The 19,473-nt window shown below is 44.2% G+C and overlaps 1 long non-coding RNA gene across 1 annotated transcript in view; it reads right to left on the reverse strand.

Moving 5' to 3' along the window:
* The window catches only part of LOC112543566 (uncharacterized), a 59,373-nt gene that overhangs the window by 15,815 nt on the left and 24,085 nt on the right, over positions 1–19,473 (reverse strand). Inside the window, exon 2 of the long non-coding RNA XR_012906887.1 lies at positions 6,390–6,559. This is a non-coding gene — a long non-coding RNA (uncharacterized LOC112543566). The remainder of the gene's footprint in view (positions 1–6,389; positions 6,560–19,473) is intronic.

Below are 19,473 nucleotides of genomic sequence, written 5' to 3' on the forward strand. Positions count from 1 at the left end.
ATCTGTTCCTGGCTCTGCCGCTGGCCTGCTGGATAACTTTGGGCAGGTCAATGCACCTCTCTGTGCCTAAGTTTCCCCAATTTGTAAAAGGAAGCTAATGATTGTGACCTTTTTAAAGCACTTTGAGATCTACCAGTGAAGTCTTTCATTCAGTTTTAATTGCTTATAATTTACTTTGCTGAGAGACCTCAGCCCTCTACAGGAAGACAAAGGAGCTCAGCCAATGTTCCAAAGGAATTCATTACTTACATTGAACTGGGACAAGAATCAAATCATTCTTCCTTTTTGCTTTTAAGTAATTCTGATCCCCTTGTGTCCTCCCCCTGTATGATTCTTTGTTTAACCCTTCTCCTGTAATGTGATTGTTGTTTATCCAGCCTTATTAAATGTCAGGGTGCTTGGATCTGTGTTTTGATGCAGGCACATCCCTGAAGCATTAATTCAGTCATTCTCCCAATCAGGTAGGTAAAGGCTATACGGGGATCACTAGCCACGTGAGCTGTACAGAGATTACTAGCAGCTGTCTCACAGCATACAGCAACACTGTACATCAATGTACTTCTGGAAATGAAGAATTCTGACTTCAGCTGAAGCTGTGGTGGAAATCTTAGGTAGTCCAACTATATCTACCTGCTTTGGTGAGAACTCACTTGCAAAAAGTCATGCAAGATCTGTAATGGCCTCATGGTCTGGGCTCCACATCTCATCCAAATGACAAGAGTGAGTGTGGTGCATTGTAATAAATGCCTGCAGTCAGAAGAGCTTTTTGCCTTTGTGCCATTATGACTAGTTGGCATCTTTTCATGAACAAACTAATGACAGTTACAATTTTGCTCCTTTGCATGGCAGCCTAGGTGCCACTTCATCCTTCTCCTCCATACCACCCTTCTCCTGTAATGTGATTCAGCACCACTCAAAGTTCTAAATAAATCCAAAGGATTATTTTCATTCCTTTTGCAATTTGCCTCTGCTTCACGGGCGGAAATTGTTCTGCACGTGTGAAATAACTTTCTGAGGGGCTCTCATTCCAAGAGGTCTCCAGTCAGGATCAATGACACAGCCTGGAATTGAATTGCAGGCTGTTTAGTGTAAGAGGATCAGGAAACCCAGCCCTGTTCCAAATCTAAAAAAACCCAGCCATCATGTCACATACCTCAAACGTTAAAACATTTCCTGATGCCCCCTGATATTTAACACATTGTCTGAGTGTTTCCTTTGCTGGAGCATGAGTCAGGGGGCAAGGAAGCTTATATGCAAGCAGAAGGAATTTATAGAATCCCACCACTCACTGCCATAGGCATCTCAGGTGAACTTTGACCCTTCTTCAAAAGGGAATGGGAGTTGTGCATTCCCAACAACAGATTGTGTTTTCCAAGTGTTAGTGGAATAGCATTTCCTGATGCTCACTCAATTTGTCTTCTACTTCAGCTGCCTTAGGAATCACTGTGATAAACTAGTCTGACCAACATGTTCACACCACCACACAGAAGTTCTCTCCCACACATCTTTCCAAAAGATAGCTGATCTTGTTTTAAAGATTCCACACATTGAGTCCACCACCAACCCTGCTAAGATGTTCCAATGGTTAATTGGCATCACTGCTAGGAAACTGCACCAATAGTTCAAGGTTTAATTTGTATAACTTCAGCCTCCATCCATTGGATCTAGACAATCTTCATCTGGAAGGCTGTCTCTTTCTTATTGCCCCCCAACTCTCCTCTGTCTCTTCTGTCTGTAAGCACCTACACACAGGGATCACAGCACCTCTCAGTCTTCTCTTTGATAAGATTGAGCTCTTTAAACCTCACATCCAAAGACTTGTTCTCCATCCCTGGACCATTTTGTGAACCACCATCCTTCATCCTTTCTGAACTGTGAACACCAAAACTGGACACAGTATTCTAGTGGTGGCCTTACCATTCTGTGTACAAAAATAAGATCGCCTCTCTACTTCTACTAGACATTCCCCTTTTTACACATCTACAGTTCACATCAGCTCTTTTAGTCACAGCATTGCCCAGAGAGCTCATGCTGAGGCAGTTATCTATCTACTTTCCAAGACAATCTCCCATCCCATAGGTATAACCTTCTATAATGGGCATCTGCTCCACAGTGGCAGAGAAGGGGTTAATAGATCCCTAGGGTTGCTGTGCAAGAAGCAGCCAATAGGAGAGCAACTGTGAGGAACAAACAATCAGGGTCCAACAGGTCCATTTAAAAAAAGACACAGGGCAGAACAGGGTCAGTTGCTGCTGGGAACTCACGGAGTGAAGTCTGTTTAGAAGGCTGAGAGACCAGTGACATCTTAGACAGAGCTACACTGGCAGGGACTCAATGGTAAGAGGACCTTATGGCTCCCTGCTGAGACTGATAGTTGAATGCCCCAAGGAAGGGAGAAGGTGCTAAGGCCATGGACAACTGGGCTAAGGAGACATAGCAGTAGTGAGAGGAATTTGAGGTACAGTAGGAGGCTGTGACCCACAGAGTGTCTGGGCTGTCACCCAGAATAATGGTCAGGTCTGGATACCCCACTCACTCAGCACTGGGGAAGTGGCAGGATAATTGACTGCAGCCATCCATTGTGGAAGTAGCTGGTCTATTGAGGAGCTAACCCTCCTCTGTAAGGGAGGACACAGCCAAGGGGCTGAGCCATAAAGAGGACACTGCAGTTCCTGATGTGATGGGGGAGGGAAGGAATGCAGGTGGACTGCAGAGAAGCAGCGATGGTGTGAAAACCATGGATGCTGGTGTCCACTTTGAGCTAATCCTCAGAGGAACCTGGAGGAAGTGTCGGTCAGGCAGTAAGTGATGTGCTCCATGACACCTGCATTCTTTGTTCCCAGGAGCATAACCTCGCTCATACATTTTGTTGGGCTGTGCCCATTTTAAATGGGCAATTCAGTTCAATCTGTAACAGTAACCTGTCTTCCTCATTATTTATTGCCCCACCAATCTTTGTGTTATCTGTAATGTTTGCCAGCAAAGATTTTACATCATAGTCTAATGGAGCTCCCCAGCTACTTCCTTTAAAACTCTTGGGTGTAAATAATTCTGGCCTATCGATTTGAAAATGTTTAATTTTAGCAGATGCTGCCACCTCATGTCCTCCATTGTTGCCAGTGGCGAACTTTTTATTCCATCTACAGTAGGGGTGGGCAACAAGTGGCCCACAGTCCAGACACAGTTCTCCAGGGTTAGCTGCTGGTGAGCCACTGACACTTTATTTGGGCATAAACCCTCCAAAGATATTTCTGTTCTACATTTGGAATGAAGCAGGAGGACGTCTCCATCTCATATGATTAATGGTGGACAATAAGCCAAAGGTGGATTGCTAGGGTTAGCCTCTGGTGAACTGCTGGCACTTTATTTACCTGCACCTCTGCAGATACGGACTCTTGAAGCTCCAGTTCACCACAGATCATTGTTCTTGGCCAATGGGAGCTGTGGGAGGTGATGCAGACAGGTGTCAGGGTAATGGGATCTGGGTCAGAAGAACTCTACCCAAGTTCAAGGGTGTTCAGATCCAAGCTTCCAGATGAGACCCATTAGGGAGATGCTCTGTAACCATGAACTTCAGAACTAGATCCAGACATCCTCCCCAGGTTCAGGTTATCTCAATCCAGAGTGTCATTTTTAGACATCTCCATCCAAACTCATCTATAAAATCTTCAGAATAGGGACTGCTTTTTACTGTTTGTACAGCACCTAGCACATCAGGAACTGATTATTACCACAGTAGAAAAAAAAATCATTTCTATATTGTGAGTTTCTCTTATTCCTTCCCAACTCCCTCAGTCATTTTTATGCTTCTCCAGATTAGGCTGAATTCTGTGGCACCTCCAATTCAATTCAATTTCGCATTTTTATTCAATTACTTGATTCAGGAAATTAACAAATAATAAATAAACCAGTTCCTTTTTTTTTTTTTTTACCAAGGCTTAGAATGGGTTGTTTTTTTTCTTGAAAGCAAAATGCCCATATTCTGCTGCCACCAATCTGGAGAAGTCATAGAGGCGCCTGTCTCCAGCCCATGGTCACTCCAGCTACTGGCACCGATCAAGTTGTTGTTTGGCTGTCCTGTTTCTGTTTGCTGGAAGTCCTCTTGCCAATTTTGGCCTCATTGCCTTGTATTGTAGCTGCAAGCTGCTGGGTGATATTGCTTGGGGAATGGAAATCAGGAAGCCAGGTACTGCAAGGAAGCCAGGGTCCTCAGCTACACGCCTGAGCCCAGAATGAGGAGGGGGGGAAGAACAGAACTTGCAAAGTGTAGAACTTGCTTGTGTAGTCCAAGCCACTGGAGGGCAGGCAGCAAGGTGAAATCACATCAGGATGTGTCATTGCAATCTGATCTCACAGTGACATGGCACTGTGGGATCCGGAATCACTGAGGCACTGAGATGCCGCTAGAGTAAACAGTCTGTGGGAGGCTGTGTCCCTCGGTATGTACAGGCCCAGTAGTCTAGCTGTTAAATTGGCTGCTCAACAGCTCCTGAGCACGATCTGAGAATACCTGGGCCATGTACCAAACTGGAGCCTAGAAGAGCTGGGATGGAGAGGCTGGCAGCCCTGAGGCACATGGCTCATTCTTTCCCTGCATGCACTCCCTTGGAAGCCTCCCTGAGGAGCCTACAGGGCTTGGAACAGAATTGCCGTTTTAGTCCAGCAGCAGGCATTATCGGGACTTTGGCCTAGTGTGGTGATTACACAGTGATGGCAGCAAGCCTTGGGCGAGGCCCCACATGCCCTCTGGGAAGTTGGATCTGTAGAGTCTGCAGCCAGACCTCCTGGGTTCTCTAGCACTCCAGGCTGAGTTCTGTCGCAGCTCCCAGCAAATGAAAGAAGTGGAGGTTTTCATTGCATTCACAATGAAAATGAGCTATATAACCAGTACCCTCTTCCTTTGAGATGCAATTCAATTTATTCTATGCTGGACCAACAGTTTCAGTGTCCATAGGCATGGTGGAGTACACCCAATCCACACTGAGCCAGCAAAGGTCAATGAGGCCCTAGGGGCCCACCTGACTACACCTGCCCTCACTCTCAGATAATGAAGGGCCAATTAAAAAGGGAAGGGACTAAAGAGTAGTTAGGAAAGAAAATGGGTCTCCTGTTTTGTGAGAAAAGAACAAGCGAGAAATCCTATAGAAGCTGTTGACTGCTAGAAGGCTGGCCTGGAATGGGATAACTGAGTTTGTTTTCCTCATGGAACACTCTCTTTCTTGTATTACTGGGTGGACTGTACCAGCTGGGACAGATAGGCCTGATGGGCCTATTAAGATTGTTGCAGAGATCCTCTGCTTAGGGCAATGGTGGGCAATAAGCGGCCATTGATCTGGACGCAGTTCACCGGGGAGCTGCCAGGCACTCTGTTTACCTGTGTGTCTGTGGGTAGGGCCGCTGGCAGCTCCCACTGGCCACAGTTCACCTTTCCTGGCCAATGGGAGCTGCAGGAAGTGGTGGCCCAGCCCGCGCTACTTCCCACAGCTCCCATTGACTGGGAACAGCGAACAACAGCCACTGGGAGCTGTGAGGAGCCTTTCCTTCAGATGCCCAGATAAACAAAGCATCTTCCCAACATCCACTACCTCGCTCCTATGTTGAGCCTGTGCAGAGTGCTAGCTCAAGGTAGCATCCAGTCATGGGCAACACATTTAATGAGCCAATTCTTCTCTGGTGTAACCAACACCAAGGGTCAGCAGAGGGCCATGTGGCAAGTCTGTGGAGGAACCTGCTGTTTCTCTTTTTCACTTCAGGGAAATGATGGTCGTCTGGGGCAGATTCTGTTGAAGCTGGAAGCCAGCGGAGGAACAGTGGGTCACAATGGCAGTGTCTAGGCTCTGGGGGCAGAGCAGTATTTGGGAGTGCATGCTGGGGGTCTTCTTAGGGGCTAGCAGCTGAAGCATCTACAGTGTAGGTCTCTGCCGTGGTGCACCTGCTTTGCCACTAGTGATTATTCCTAGATGACATTTGGTGTCCCAGCACTCCTGAGCCTCCCAGAAGATCTACAGTGAGAGACAACAGCACTGTCCCAGGGAGGAGTTTAGCCCATCACACCTATCTATTGAGAAGTGAACAGCAACATTCTAAGGAGCTGACTGGATTTTGATGGGGTGCTGAGCCAGTAACATGCTGCTTGGAAAAAATGAAAAACCACTATTAAGTTATTGTCACTTAATACTGAACTTGTTTGGTTTCCACGACAACTTGCTCACAACAGTTTGACTGGCAAACAAGTGTTGTGAATCACAGCGATAAAAAGGGCCTTTGCCAAAACATTTAGATTTTCAACATCTCTAACTGCTTTTTTTTTATGTGGCTGCCTTACTACTTATGCTTTTAAAACAATGTGATTTACTATGGAAAACAAAACATAATCTTTTTTCTCTCACGTTTCACTTGTAGACATATGACAGGCCTGGGCATGACCTTTGATGTTAATGAGGTGGAGACTGGTTCCGTGGCATGCATTTCAGTCTTCAACAACTGGATTCTTCCCTTGTTTTCTTTTAACCTTGATCACTGCATCTGTGCTATTAAGGTCTCTGCACCCTTTTGGACACTAAAAATAAATATATACATAAACCAATTACCCTTGCAAATTGAGCATGCAGCTCACCTGCATTTGGTTGCTTGCAGACTTCAAAGTACCAAGCCAAAGTGAGCTCCACTGAACATGTGTCTTTTGCTTATTATGGTGGTATTACTTGGTACTGTCTACCAAATTGTAACAAATCAGAAGTGTCCCTGGCTATGTAAATTAGGGTTTTAAATCATCTACTTCTGATTAAGCTAGTCCCTTGTGTCAGTACTGTTGCTCTCATGAGCAAGACACAAGAAGTCATTCTTCCGCTCTACTCTGCACTAGTTAGCCCTCAGTTGGAGTATTGTGTCCAGTTTTGGGCACTGCATTTCAAGAAAGATGTGGAGAAATTGGAGAGGGTCCAGAGAAGAGCAACAAGAATGATTAAAGATCTAGAGAACATGACCTATGAAGGAAGGCTGAAAGAATTGGGTTTGTTTAGTTTAGAAAGGAAAAGACTGAGGGGGGACATGATAGCCGTTTTCAGGTATCTAAAAGGGTGTCATAAGGAGGAGGGAGAAAACTTGTTCATCTTGGCCTCTGAGGATAGAACAAGAAGCAATGGGCTTAAACTGCAGCAAGGGATGTTTAGGTTGGACATTAGGAAAAAGTTCCTAACTGTCACAGTAGTTAAACACTGGAATAAATTGCCCAGGGAGGTTGTGGAATCCCCAACTCTGGAGATATTTAAGAGTAGGTTAGATAAATGTCTATCAGGGATGGTCTAGACAGTATTTGATCCTGCCATGGGAGCAGGGGACTGAACTCGATGACCTCTCGAGGTCCCTTCCAGTCCTAGTATTCTATGATTCTATGGGACTAGTTATACTCGATCAGACCAAGGGCCTATCTAGCCCAATAGACCAGGGCAGACACTTTAGAGGGAAGTGCCTGGTTCGGTCTAACATAGCCTGACATGTAATGAGATGCTGCCACAATATGAGAGCTGCTTTCTGTTGCTGTCTCTTTTGGCTGAATCTGTAGGTGCAATAGTGTGTCTCTCAGGTTTCACCGTGGTGAAGGAAATGGCCATTAAAGTCAGAGGAAAGAAACTAGCAGTGGCCAGGCAAAGGGGGGTGGGGGGGTAAAAGGGATATAATCCTCTTTCACTCTGGGCCTCAAATGTCTTGTCTTCTTTAAAACAAAACATATTTAAGAGGACATCTTGGTCATCGAAGATTTGACCTTATGATAACAAGCAAAAGTCAGTGTCACGCGAATACATTTACCCTTCTTGTTAACCTGCTTTAATTGCAATCAATCCCTCTCTCCTTTGCATTGATCAGCCAGAGAAATACTGACTGGTGCATTCAGATTTTATAAAAGCTTTAACTTAAAGAATGGTCTTGCTCCTTAAAACCCTCCTTAAAACCCAATTCTCTTTATATTGATCCACCTGCTGATTGTACCATCTTGCTTGTCAAGGTCATTAAGGCTTTCTGAGTCATTAAATACATTGGACTAAACTAGCTTTATCTGCTCTCCTGTGTATGTCATGTGTCTGAATCAGACTAAACTCTGCAGCAAGGGGATGGAGCTTCTCTTTTTCTGCTCTGGGAAGTTCTGTGTCTCCTCTTCACAGTTGTCATGGTGGTCCCATCTTGCAGCCTTTCATGTGCATCATCCCATGGCTTTCAGTGGAACTACTGAGGTGAGTCTAGGCTGTGGTATCTGGCCATAAGACTAGAAAAAGTCTCCTTGCATGCAAGTTCCAGGCCTAGAGACTGGCTATGCCTTGGCTAGCTTCCACCAGGAGCTGGGAGAATGAGAATGAAGATCACATGAGCTCATGTGTGTAGCATTGTATGGAATTGTCATGTGTTGAACCTAGACAATATGTTGATAACATCAGGATTTTAGTGGTATTTGTTAGTGTTGCTCTTAATCACCTTTTTGATGATGTTGGGTGCACTGCTGCAGTTCTACTTGCTTATGTCCATGCACCCTCACGGAAGTCAGCACAATGACTCACATGAGTAAGGGTTGCCATATAACATCGCTGCTACTGTTCTCAGACATGCAAAATATGCAGCAGCTTTAACTGGATAAGGAGGGGAAAGGGCGAGGAATCAGTACAATGGATATATGGTCTCAAAGCTGGCTGAGAATTTCTGTCAACAGTTTCAGCCAACTTGTGCAGCATCCAGGATCAAGTTGACCCTCCCATCCATCGAGGGCAGCAGTCAACTGACATAACTCTATGCACACTTGACCTAAATTAACAAATCTACTAGCTCTGTCAAGCAGGGGAAACTGATGTGCATATGAGCAGCTCTAATGCCTTCTGACCTGATAGATGGCTGAGGTCCACAGATAGTCACTGTCACAAACTGCTGCAGGGTGAGGAAGAGCACCTCACCTGAGTCGTCTTCTGATTTGATTTACCATACAGTCACTCCTGGTGCCATAGTGACACCTACTTCAATCCTTCCCGCACCCACCTTCATTAGCTCACATCCATGGAAAAACAAATCAAACTTGCCTCTATGGAAGTTATGGGGAACCTAAGTTAATGAGTGGCCCTCCGCCATCTCAGTGGGCCACAAGATGGTCGTAATCAAGATGGTTTCCCAGGGTAGGGTAGATTTGTTAACTGAGCTTGCGTACCTGAGCTAGCAGGTTGTGCTGATGGAGTTCAGCACTTTGATTGGATGCAGAGGAAGTGACGGTTCTCAGTCACATATTCTTGCTTTACGTGTGTGTCACTTTAGTGTGTTCAGTTAAACACTACGCAGATGAAAACCCAGAGGTGAAAGTAAGCGGGTGCGCCATGGTGTGCAGCTCGGGCAAGAGATGGCTGAGCTGCAGCACAAGCCAGCAGGGAGCTATTTACAGAGCTGGCAGGGACCCAGGTTTGCAATAGGACAGGACCTCTAAGAAATTTTAATTTACTTTCACTTCTGTGAAAACCAGTGGAATTTGGCAACCCTGCACATGGGCCATGGTAAACCAAATGTCTCACAAGCCACACATAGAACCTAGATGGGCTGCAGGCTGCCCATCACTGATGTATAGCAAGAAAAACTTGTTCCAATCACAGCAGGTTCAGGGACTAGCAAACTAAGGCAGAGTACCACACAATGTCAGGATTTGCCATCTTCCCTTGGAACTTGGGAATCAAGCTGCTCCCAAATAGACAATGGTCTCATTGTGGTCCTGGAATCATATTCTAAACACATCTGAACTCAAACAAAAGTGGAGAGGAATATTTTCCTCATCTGCTGCATTAAAGACTCTTTTGTTATTGTTGAAGAAGAAAATCCATTGAACAATAAGACCCATGTGTCTGCTGCTGAAGGAAGCCGGGAGACAAACATGCTAGAAAAATAAATTGAGAGCAGTTCATCGTCCTTTTGATAAGATCGGTGGAGTCAGTGGACTAAACAAACATGAATAGTGTGACTTGATACTTCAAACTCTTCCCCTAAAAAATCTCAAAACACTTCGCAAGTATTGTCTGATTCTAAAAATACCCTCCAGTGAGCTAAGGGAAGGTTACTAAAGTGATCCTGTCTTACACTGCAATGGGATTTACAAATTCTCACCAGGCACCACTATGTAAGAGTAAAACATAATTCTGTATCCTCATGAAAGGGGCATGTTTGATGCACTGAATTAGGCCAAGTGGGAATTTGTACAAGACGACACTGGGCTTAACACATGCCTGCACTTGAAAAAAAAAGTACTACGCTATTTGTAGTTATAAGAAATGTTTAATGCCACAGTCTGACATCTACTAGGAAAATGGCATCTCCAGGAACATAGTACACAATAGCACCACTTTAGAACATTGTTTCAAGACTAACTCTGAGGAAATGAGTTAACTACAGAATCGCCATCTTTTCTTATAAATAGTTCTGGGGAAAGCTCCCATCCAAGTACCAGTCTAGCTCAGCTTGGATCCCAATCCAACAAATCAATGAAATCTCTAGTATGTGTAAAACTTACTCATTGTTTGTAAGCTTGAGATTTTGAGATCACATGGTGGTTTGACTATAGCATGCAACAAGGATAAATTGGTGATGGACAGCAATGAACTGAGAGGGGTGTATGTACTGGACACATGCTCTTTTGCTTACTTAGGAAGGAGTGGAAGCATGAAGGATCTTAAATACTAATAAAGTAAAACTGGATCTGAAACTGCATACTCTGAACATGAAGGAAAGTATCAGTTAAATCTGGTGTCAAAATCCTATTTGGTGTTCCCCAAGTATTAATACTAGAGTCAAAGCTCAGCTCAGCATTGTTGTCCTGTCCCACAGCAGGTAAATGCATAAACATTCATTCAGCCCTTTCTCAGCATGCTCTTAGCAGCAATAACAAGCACAGGAAAAGGACTGCACCTGCTAAAATATTGTTCAAAGGTGACCGAATGAGAGGCCCCAAGCCAGAGGCAGAAAGGAACAGCATTCTTAGAAAAACTGAATGCTGCTGGGACATCTGCTTGCCCAGAGCACACCCTGTAAATGAGTTTTTAGTTTGTTTGTCTTTGTTGCCTCAGAGTCCAGATTCTACATGTGGGTTTTTTTTAAAATCAGTACTTTATCCCTTTTTGCTGACTGAGTTATTCTCAAGGTAACACAAGGAACTGCTTTTCAACAGAGGTTTTTAAACTGACTTGAGAAGGCCAGAGAAACTCATGTGGTCACACAAATTGCAGTCACATATAAGATCCCAAAGGGAAAACCTTAATAGGGCCGGATATAGGGTTCAATTCTGATAGTGATCAGAACATTAGAGACACCCCGTGACAAGTATCTGGATTGTGATTTGGATTCCAGTATTTCCAGAATTTAATGGAGTTTGCTTCATATCCATCTCTAAACCAAACCTATGTGAAAGAACTGGAGTCTGAAGAACTGGGGTGAGAATACTATAAGAACCAGATGAGTCAACAGCATGATGCTATTGCAAAAAAAGCAAACATGATTCTGGGATGCATTAACAGGTGTGTTGTTAGCAAGACACGAGAAGTCATTCTTCCACTCTACTCTGCGCTGGTTAAGCCTCAGTTGGAGTATTGTGTCCAGTTTTGGGCACCACATTTCACGAAAGATGTGAAGAAATTGGAGAGGGTCCAGAGAAGAGCAACAAGATTAAAGGTCTAGAGAACATGACCTATGAAGGAAGGCTGAAAGACCTGGGTTTGTTTAGTTTAGAAAAGAGAAGACTGAGGGGGGACATGCTAGCCGTTTTCAGGTATCTAAAAGGGTGTCATAAGGAGGAGGGAGAAAACTTGTTCATCTTGGCCTCTGAGGATAGAACAAGAAGCAATGGGCTTAAACTGCAGCAAGGGAGGTTTAGGTTGGACATTAGGAAAAAGTTCCTAACTGTCAAGGTAGTTAAACACTGGAATAAATTGCCCAGGGAGGTTGTGGAATCCCCAACTCTGGAGATATTTAAGAGTAGGTTAGATAAATATCTATGAGGGATGGTCTAGACAGTACTTAGCCATGAGGGCAGGTGACTGGACTCTATGACCTCTCGAGGTCCCTTCCAGTCCTAGTATTCTATGATTCTATGATCTGTCATGAGTCCTAATATTTACTCCTTTTCACGAGGCAGGAAATCCCATCGGAATACTTTTTGTAGAATTTTCTGTGTACAAGGTGAGAACTTGGAGATAGATAGATAGATAGATAGATAGATAGATAGCTTTAAAATAATGGAAATGTCACAGTAGGATAATTTTCCAGACTAATTCAATTACATTGTGAGGGATGGGGATGCATGGAAGTTATACAATGCTCTCCTAGGAACTTTTACTTAAAATACATTTTTGTATGGGAAAACTGGAAACATCCCAAAATTGGGAAGGGAGGGGACTGACGAAAAAATTATGAGTCTGTAATACTATTGCAGTGCTTCATGGGAGTTGTAGTTCAGAGGCCTCACACCCCCATTTTCTTCTCTGTATAAGGATTGGTATGTGGATTACATATCCTATGATGCAGCTCAGTAAGCACAGTGAAATGGAGCATCATGAGAGTAGTAGTCCAGGTAGGACATCTGACCCATAGAGGACAATGAGGGAACAAGGCCCCTGAACTACAACTCCCATGGGACAAAATGGCACTATTTACAAATCAAACATTTCTTGTAAAAAAGGGTTATTGGATGAAATCTGAGGCATTTTTAGTCTTAAAAAGTTGATTTTCAATATTTCTTCCTCTCCTTCCCCCACTCCAGTTTTATAGATTACACAGGCTCATGTTATTAATTTAATATTGAATTACCAAATGATCTGTGTAGATATCTACAGACCTGCATGCTACAGCAGAATTTCCCTTTGTCCTGTGTCCTCACACAAACTTGGTTGCATCTCAAAGTTTTGCCTTCATTAGGAATTTGGGACTTCAGCTTTATTTTCTGAACAGAGTTATTTCAAAATAATTTTAAAAAACAGGCTTCTTACTCCAACTTCTTTAGCCCACATTTCATGAGGAGTATGGGGAGTTGAAGAAAGAGTGTTCTTCCTTTAGCTTCCTGCAGTGTAGACGGCGCCAAAAGCTGAGTTAAGGTACTTCGACTTCAGCTACACAATTAACATAGCTGAAGTTGCGTATCTTAATTTGACGTTAGCCTGCAGTGTAGATGTACTCTAAGAGCCTGTGTCAAAGCCCCTTGAAATCTGTGGAAAGACTTTAATTTGACAGCTATAGGACTAGCTTAGTTCTTGAGACAGACACACTCCTACGCATTACTTTGTGTATGTATTTCTGCCCATGAGAACAAAATAAAAGATTATCCCTGCAGTTACCCAAATGCTTCCTGCATGGTCGGTCTGTCTTTGTTGATGCACGTGTGCCCCAGCAGGCAGCTAGAGATAGAGATTAATCTGTCCATTTCAGCCTGCAGGGTAATCTGGAGCAACAACAAATATTCTTTTTTTTTTTGTTCCACATGTTTGCATCCATTTACACACACACACCCTTCCATCCTGGTCTCAGTGCAGCTGCTCCAGAAGGTGCACTTGTGAAAGGTATTTGGGGAGAAGAGTATTTAGTTCCTCCTGCCACAGAAGATAATCCCAAATGTCTTCCATAGATTAGAATAGCCAAGGGTGTCCCAGGAATCAGAATCTACAATACTTGGAGGTATACATCTGTCCCCAGCAACACCTTTGCCAGACAGCTATCAAATGGACTAGAATTTCAATCTATTAAGTAGAGGACAGTGAACAATTCCCAGGGAGAGAAGTGTCCTGAGTGTGGGACATAGACCACTTAGTATAAGCAGCCTGTGGAGATTCTCTGTTGGCTCCCATGCCCATGAGAGGGGTATGTGATTTTTAGAGCTGTAGGATGTGAGTCTTATTCTTACTGTGGCTGTCGAGTACTAAGAAGCCCATGGGTGCAGCACAGTGACAGAAATGGAATGGATAAGTCATTGGAGCAAGGTCAACTAATGCCAGCTGGGGATCTGGCCCACGGCATTAAAACACAAATAGTGTCTCTGGTGCAGACACTGTCCCTCCAGGTATTTCAGTGTGTTCAGAGTGTTCCTATTTATCAAGCAGGGCTATAGGGGAGAGTGATTGTTCGTTATGTGTGTAGAGTAGTGCCTAGGAGCCTGTCATGGAGCAGAAGCTGACTGTGCAGAGCGCTGTTCAAAAGCAGTCCAAGTTCCCGTTTGGGATTAAGCCTTTGACATGACAGGATGTCGGCAGTCACGTCAGTGAGTTGCGTCTCTGGGTTTCATGGCTGTTCTTGTGTGCAGTGAGCTGTTGGGCATTTCCAGGGAATAGCTTTGAGAATCTCTGTAGCCTTCAACTCATTACAAATCATTCCTACTTCCTTGTGACCCGGTCCCTGTCTCAGGACATAGACAGCTCAAAAGGGTGTTAATGGGCGGGAAATAATAGGGATGCCACGTTTGTCTGTTAAACCCATCTCTGGGTGAAGCTTTGCTGTATGCATTTTGTATTCATTGGTTTCATACAGTTTCAGCTGTTCCAACTTCAGACCTGATTTTATTCCATTTCTCCTGCCACCTCAAGGCTCAGAAAGGATCTGTAAACAAACAGGAGACTAAGGAAAGAAGATTTCATTCCTTCTTACTTCAGCTGGGCATGAATCCCTTGCAAAATATCAAACAAAACAAAGAGGAGAGGAGGGTGTCTTGCCCTCGAGATTATTCCCCTTCTTCAGTCCATCTTCATTGTTCTACAATATGCTTCAGAGAGGGGCAAAGGGGAGGGGGATTCGGGGTCATGTGCCTTGGGTGGGAGGGACTGGCCAGTAGCCAGCAGGGCGACTAGAGGGAGCAGTCCTGGCACCTACGGCAGGGGTCCAGCTCCCCTGCATTCACCAGTAGCAGCAGGGAAAGCAAAATAAGGAGGCCCCAGCTTGCTCTGATCTTCCAGACATTGCTTTGGGGGAGGGGGCAGGATTGCCCCCACACTCCCCAGAGGGAGCAGAGCAATGTGGCCAAAGGAACAGAGCAAGCTGGAACATGTTGCTCTGTTTCCTCCCCTCCCCCCTCCCGCTGGTGAGCGGGAGGAGCAGTCAGACTGCTGCTGCCGTCATCGGATCCCCAGCCCACTAGACCCCCCAGACCACTCCAGTTGGGGGAAATAAGTGGGGCTGGTGAGGAGCAAGGATGAGGAAGAGGCAGGGAAGGGGCAGAGCAAAGGTGGAGAGAGGCAGGGCTTGAGGCAGAACAGAGTTGTCCCCACCCTTCCCTAGGCTCTCATGGCCGATGGACCTTCAGGTTCCCCCTCGCTAGTTGCCTCTGGCTTCAAGGGAGCAGACATTGTATTAAAAGTCATGAGACGTGGGTTCTATCCAACGTCTGGTCACTGACCTTGTGTGAGACCTTGGGCAAACCACTACAACTGTGCATGTTTCTCTTTCCCTCACCACCCTCCCTTTACCTAGCCAATCTAATCTGTATGCTCTTGGGAACAGGGGTGGTCTCTCACTGTGTTTGTACAGCATCTAGCACAATGGGGCTCCATTCTTGGTTGAGGCCCGTAGCCACTGCTATCATCTAAATAATGACATCTTCTGGATTTGGGACCAATATTAGGGGAAATAACTTAGCTAGCAATAGATCTTCGCTGGTTATAAGGGAAGAGCTGTTTTGACACAGCTGTCCTAGAACTGTTCAAAGAAAGTTATAGGAAACGCCAATGGAAATCTCTTATAGTTACTGGTGTCGGTAGTTATGCTTCCTAACAAAAGTTTAGGTAAAGAGTGTGTATTGTGAGACTTGCTTTTTAGTGCAGAAAGACAATTTACTTAAGAAAATGTGTAGTATCACACGGATCCGAGAGTGTCTGTACCTAGGGATGGTGTGTCCTATTATGATGATCTGAGAGCGTCAGACTATTGGGGTGGGGTGTGTTCCATTGTAATGATCTGAGAACAATTTGCTGCAGAACAGCTTTCATCCCAAAGTATATGCTTTAGAAAGGATATTCTAGGTCAGATCCTCAGTGGTGTAGATTTCTGTAGTGCTGTTGACAATCAGCAAAGGATCCAGCCCTCCACTGCAATTTGGTGGCCTCTGTGAAATGAATTGGTGGACTGGGATCAGTTCAGTCACCACAGTCAGTGCTCACTGCCTCGCTTGGCCTTTATGGTAAGTGACCAGTGTTGGGTGGTCCATGGTGTGAACTCCTCACCTTCGTATATGGTCACGCCTGTCCCATAGAACAGGTAGTTGTCAGGAGGTCCTGGGTGACTGGGAGAAACTTCTCTTGCTGCTGCCTGTACTATGCCTGCCTGGAGATAAAGAGAAGGAATTCTCTAACTTTCAATCTGCAGGCCCCTGGCAAGGTAGCTATACCTTACCAACACCTCAGTTCCATTCTCAGAATGTTTCATTCTCTGGAGGAGCACAGAAGTCTGGTCCCACAGTATGGAAATCAAAAGACTTGTTTGGCGGGTCTATCAATGGAGCACCCCTCTGCAGGATGACATCCACTCAACGTGTTGTTGTAACATGAACATGGGAGATGGGTGGCACTTACCATGACTGTATGGACAGTCCTTAAGGGTACTCGAGAGAAGTCTGGGGAGTATGTCAACACAAATGAAATTTGGAGAAAACTGAATGTTTGTGTTAAGTTTCTCAGCGCTTTATTATTTTTGTACTTTTTACACCTAAAAATTTCATCACCCGCCTAGCTATGTTTAAGTTATTTAAACAAATGTGTTGCAATGGTAGAAAAAAATGTTGTGTGTCTGAAAACTGTAGGTACTAGGAGTACATATAAAAAAATTTTGAAAAAGGAGTACTTTAAAAAAGGTTGAGAAACACTGCTCTAGAGTGGGAGGACTATGTATATGAGTAGGAGATGGGGTGTGTGTGCAAAAGGCAGGAGGGTTGTGTGAGGGAAAACACATGTATTTGTGAAAGGGGAGGATGGGAGAGGGTGAAGGGGAAGAGTGGGAGAGGGTGCTTGCGCCATGCTGACTAATGGGATACCCCACCCCATTCTGTATCGTCTAGCTGAGAGCTTTGGGTTACACTATTATTTAGCAGTTAACAGTGCACATGAACTTGGCTTCATCCTCTTAAACAGAAAAATCATTTTTGCTCCAGGCGAGGGCGGGTGACAAGAGTTCAGCCAGCACTGACTTTCCCTTCAAACAAATAAACACTGCATCTATGGAAAGCTTTAGAGAGGTTGCAGAGCTATAGAGCTGCTGCAGTGTCTGGTGGTCTGAGGAGCATTAAAAGAAAATAAAAATATAAATCTGCCAGCTTGTGTATCTCTTCAATGTAAAAGGATTTATCAAATTCTTTCATGATTTCCTGTTTATCACAGAGAAAACAACATTTCCTGCATCATCATAGCATGACACTGGCCATTCTTTTCCATATCACTTTAACCCTTTGTGGTTCTGTGCTTCTCCTCCCTCTGATTCTAAAGAACATTGAGTTGAATCAGAAATGGGCCCAAGTTGCACAGATCCAAACTTCCCCAAAGCTTTCAGGGTGTTAAAACCTGGGCTTTTGGATTGGATCCATCTCTAATATCAGGTTCTTTCTTGCCAGGCTTGAAGTGAGGCATAAAAATGGTAGTAGACGGAATGCAATTAGAATGAAGAGAGAGAAATCTTAGGCCTGATGTGAGTTATTCATCTTCTGTCATACTTTGTCCTCCTAACAAAGTATTCCATTGATTTCTTCCCCCTGCATAGGGCTCCTCACCAAAATGTAGGTGGGCAGTAGAGTCTTCCATTAATTTCAATAGTGGTAGAAATGTAGCCGTGTTAGTCTGGTGCAGCTGAAACAAAAAACAGGACTGCGTAGCACTTTAAAGACTAACAAGATGGTTTAATAGGTGATGAGCTTTTGTGGGCCAGACCCACTTCCTCGGATGAAATAGTGGAAGAAAATTGTCAATTGACAATTTTCTTCCACTATTTGATCCAAGAAAGTGGGTCTGGCCCACAAAAGCTCATCACCTATTAAACCATCTTGTTAGTCTTTAAAGTGCTACACAGTCCTGTTTTTTATTAATTTCAATGTGTGTTATGGATGCTGAGTCCTGCTACAACTTAAACCCCAGTGATCTGACACTCCATCTTGGAAGACACTGAATCTGATTTGTGTGCCCAGCTGTTACAATTCTGATTACGAAAGATGAGTTTTTCCTTCCTGTGGTGGATTCTAATGATTCTATTTGATTCTCAGGATCAAATAATAGAAAAAAATGTCAAAACAATGTGTTCAAAAGCCTTGACTATTTTGCATCCATTTGTTGCACAGTTCAGGAATGCTGACAAGACGCGGGTTATGTACAACAGCCCATGCTCTCTAAAATAATGTTAACCAGTTGACACATTTTGGCCTGTCAGCCTATAACATGATATTCAATGTAGTGGCCTTGTGCAGAAAACTGTGTGATGTGTGTCACCAGATTCCCCTCACAAGAGTGCAACAGCAGCAGTAGTGCAGTTGAGGCAAGGTAAATGTGAATAAATTGAGTTTACCCTCTTCTGTGGGAACTATGTAGGTTAAGCTTATGCCTCCTTTTTCACCACTACACTGCTGATCACTAGTTTTCACCTCCCTTACTCTGGGTCAAATTCTTCCTGGTGTAAGGAATCACAACTTCTCTAAACTCTGTAGAGTTGCAATTCTGCTCATAACAGCTGAGTTTGTCCCATTTTATTTGTTAGAGCTGCATCATTCCTTTTACACCAATTTTTTGGCATCTCTTCAGAGTAAATCAGTACAATGACTGTTGCTTCAGGACTTTTGTAATAGCAGTAATTGCAGAGTTGTACAGGAGGAGTTCTGGGCAGGTCATTGGAAGAAATCTCATTTTTCATCTCTTCCTCTTACAGGGTATGTCTACACTGCATCCCTAGTTCGAACTAGGGATGCAAATGGAGACAATCGAAGTAGTTAATGAAGCGGGGATTTAAATATCCTGCACTCCATTAACATGATCTCGCCGGCGCGCTAGTTCGAATCACAGCTGATTCGAACCAGGAAGTGCGCGCCGGGACGCGTTAGTTCGGACTAAAGCCCTTAGTCCAAACTAATGTTACTCCTCATTTTTTGTTTAATAAAATATATCTGGTGTAAAAGGATAATGTGCAATCTTGAATGAGAATCCCAGTATGCCAGTTATAGCAGGTTTATGGATGCACTACCTCAGATCTGAAACATGATTCCCATTAAAAATAGAGGCCCATTTAAAACACACATTCTGATAAGGGTTGTTTATGTACATACTGGCCCCAATTCTGACTCAGTCACCCTGGGAAGGTTTGGTGTCCCAGAGCAGTCTTAGCAGCCAGCTATGGGAAACCTGGGTACATGAGTGCAGCTGGAACTTTGACTAATAGTGAAGGATTTCTCATATGTTTCAGCGCAGTCCCAGCAAGAATGTAATTGTGGGATGTTTGTATTGCAAGTCGGTATCCCTG

This window comes from Pelodiscus sinensis, chromosome 13, assembly GCF_049634645.1.
Source record: "Pelodiscus sinensis isolate JC-2024 chromosome 13, ASM4963464v1, whole genome shotgun sequence".
NCBI lineage: Eukaryota > Metazoa > Chordata > Testudines > Trionychidae > Pelodiscus > Pelodiscus sinensis.